Here is a 3569-nt window from a genome sequence, read left to right as displayed (position 1 = left end):
TTTTTTAAATTTTCGAAAATAAATAAGAAAAATGAAAAAGATTTGATTTTTGAAAAAGATAGGATTTTTAAATTGAAAATTTGATTTGATTCTTAAGAAACAATTAAATTTAAAAACTTTTTGACTAAATCAAATCATATTTTCGAAATTTTGAGTAAAAGAAGGAAAATATATTTTTTTATTTTTGAATTTTAATGATGAGAGAGAAAAATATGAAAAAGACTCATAACATAAAAATTCTGAATCAAAACACACAATGCATGCAAGAATACTATGAATGTCAAGATGAACACCAAGAACACTTTGAAGATCAAGATGAACATCAAGACTTATTTTTGAAAATTTTTAATGAAGGAAAAACATGCAAGACACCAAACTTAGAAATTTTCAAACTTTAGAAACTAACTAATTAAAAATGCATATGAAAAACAAGAAAAGACACAAAACAAGAAAATATGAAGATCAAACAAGAAGACTTACCAAGAACAACTTGAAGATCATGAAGAACACTATGAATGCATGAATTTTCAAAAATTTTTAGAAAAATAAAAATATACAATTGACACCAAACTTAAAAATTGACTCAAGACTCAAACAAACAACATAAAATATTTTTTATTTTTATGATTTTATTAATTTTTTTGGATTTTTGTATTTTTTTTTTTTTTTTTGAAAACATATAGGGAAAAGGAAGCAAAGAATTCAAAGTCCTCAATCAAGATTCCAGGAATCATACCAGGTTAGTCTAAAGCTTGATGGCCAGCCAAACTTCAGCATACCATTTTGAAACTTTAGAATTCATTCTTAAAAATTTTAAAATAATTTTCGAAAACAGAGGGAAAAAATTTTTTTGAAAGATTTTTGAAAAAATTTGTTTTTTTTTTTTTTTTTGAAAATAAAACAAAAAGAAAATTACCTAATCTGAGCAACAAAATGAACCGTCGGTTGTCCAAACTCGAACAATCCCCGGCAACGGCGCCAAAAACTTGGTGTGCGAAATCGTGATCTTTACTTCCTTGGTAACGGCGCAAAAAACTTTATACACACGTTCATATTCTTAATTTTGTTTCACAACTTCGTACAACTAACCAACAACTGCACTGGGTCATCCAAGTAATACCTTACGTGAGTAAGGGTCGATCCCACGGAGATTGTTGGTATGAATCAAGCTATGGTCACCTTGTAAATCTCAGTCAGGCAGATTCAACTGATTTTATGAATTGATAAGTAAAAGATAAATAAAACATAAAATAAGATAGTGGTACTTATGTAATTCATTGGTGAGAATTTCAGATAAGCATATAGAGATGCTTTCGTTCCTCTGAACCTTTGCTTTCCTGCTGTCTTCATCCAATCAATCCTACTCCTTTCCATGGCAAGCTTTATGTAGGGCATCACCGTTGTCAATGGCTACATCCCATCCTCCTGTGAAAATGGTCCAATGCACTGTCACTGCATGGCTAATCATCTGTCGGTTCTCGATCATACTAGAATAGGATTTACTATCCTTTTGCATCTGTCACTATGCCCAGAACTCGCGAGTTTGAAGCTCGTCACAGCCATCCCTTCCCAGATCCTACTCGGAATACCACAGACAAGGTTTAGACTTTCAGGATCTCAGGAATGGCCATCCATGGGTTCTAACTTATACCACGAAGACACTAATAACTCGAACTCGGTCCCCTGTATTAGATATCCAAGAGATATCCATTCAATCTAAGGTAGAACGGAAGTGGTTGTCAGGCACGCGTTCATAAGTTGAGAATGATGATGACTGTCACGATCATCACATCCATCATATTGAAGTGCGAATGAATATCTTAGAAGCGGAATAAGTTGAATTGAATAGAAAAATAGTAGTACTTTGCATTAATCCTTGAGGAACAGCAGAGCTCCACACCTTAATCTATGGTGTGTAGAAACTCTACCGTTGAAAATACATAAGTGATAAGGTCCAGGCATGGCCGAATGGCCAGCCCCCAAAACATGATCAAAGGATCAAAAAAATAATCCAAAGATGATCCGAAGATACAATAGTAAAACGTCCTATTTATACTAGACTAGCTACTAGGGTTTACAAAAGTAAGTAATTGATCCAGAAATCCACTTCCGGGGTCCACTTAGTGTGTGCTTGGGCTGAGCATGAAGTTTTCACGTGGATAGGTCAATTTTGGAGTTGAACGCCAGTTTGTAACGTGTTTCTAGCATTGAACTCCACTTTGCAATTTGTTTCTGGCACTGAACGCCAGACTGCAACATGGAACTGGCGTTCAACGCCAGTTTACGTCATCTAAACTCAGACAAAGTATAGACTATTATATATTTCTGGAAAGTCCTGGATATCTACTTTCCAACGCAATTAGAAGCGTGCCATTTGGAGTTCTGTAACTCCAAAAAATCCACTTTAAATGCAGGGAGGTCAAAATCCAACAGCATCTACAGTCCTTCTTCAACCTCTGAATCTGATTTTTGCTCAGGTCCCTCAATTTCAGCCAGAAAATACCTGAAATCACAGAAAAACACACAAACTCATAGTAAAGTCCAAAAATGTGATTTTTAATTAAAAACTAATAAAAATATACTAAAAACTAACCAAATCATACTAAAAACTATGTAAAAACAATGCCAAAAAGCGTATAAATTATCCGCTCATCAACTTCGATCTGAAGATCTTTTTCAGTTCTTAACTGAATTCTTGCAGATCTGTGATACTGTTAAGACCAATGGGTTTGATCCTGAGGTCTACAGGCTTATGCTTTTCCCGTTTGCTGTAAGAGACAGAGCTAGAGTGTGGTTGGACTCTCAACCCAAAGATAGCCTGAACTCTTGGGATAAGCTGGTCACGGCTTTCTTAGCCAAGTTCTTTCCTCCTCAAAAGCTGAGTAAGCTTAGAGTGGATGTTCAAACCTTCAGACAGAAAGAAGGTGAATCCCTCTATGAAGCTTGGGAGAGATATAAGCAACTGACCAAAAAGTGTCCTTCTGACATGCTTTCAGAATGGACCATCCTGGATATATTCTATGATGGTCTGTCTGAATTAGCTAAGATGTCATTGGATACTTCTGCAGATGGATCCATTCACCTAAAGAAAATGCCTGCAGAAGCTCAAGAACTCATTGACATGGTTGCTAATAACCAGTTCATGTACACTTCTGAGAGGAATCCTATGAGTAATGGGACGCCTCAGAAGAAGGGAGTTCTTGAAATTGATACTCTGAATTCCATATTGGCTCAGAACAAAATATTGACTCAGCAAGTCAATATGATTTCTTAGAGTCTGAATGGAATGCAAGCTGCATCCAACAGTACTTAAGAGGCATCTTCTGAGGAAGAAGCTTATGATCCTGAGAACCCTGCAATAGCAGAGGTGAATTACATGGGTGAACCCTATGGAAACACCTATAATCCCTCATGGAGAAATCACCCAAATCTCTCATGGAAGGATCAACAAAAGCCTCAACAAGGCTTTAATAATGGTGGAAGAAACAGGTTTAACAATAGTAAACCTTTTCCATCATCTTCTCAGCAACAGACAGAGAACTCTGAACAAAATACCTCTAATTTAGCAA

The 3569-nt window shown here is 35.6% G+C and overlaps 1 non-coding gene across 1 annotated transcript; it reads right to left on the bottom strand.

The window, feature by feature from the left end:
- Positions 1-2884: 2884 nt before the first annotated feature.
- LOC148579604 (small nucleolar RNA R71) lies at positions 2885-2992 on the bottom strand. The gene has a single exon (XR_015896277.1). It is a non-coding gene; the product is annotated as a small nucleolar RNA R71 (small nucleolar RNA).
- Between the last annotated feature and the right edge of the window lie 577 nt (positions 2993-3569).

This window comes from Arachis ipaensis, chromosome B10 (assembly GCF_059453495.1).
Source record: "Arachis ipaensis isolate K30076 ecotype BB chromosome B10, ASM5945349v1, whole genome shotgun sequence".
Lineage (NCBI taxonomy): Eukaryota > Viridiplantae > Streptophyta > Magnoliopsida > Fabales > Fabaceae > Arachis > Arachis ipaensis.
The sequence above is the reverse complement of the archived record's forward strand: the minus strand, read 5'-3'. Positions and strand labels throughout refer to the sequence as shown.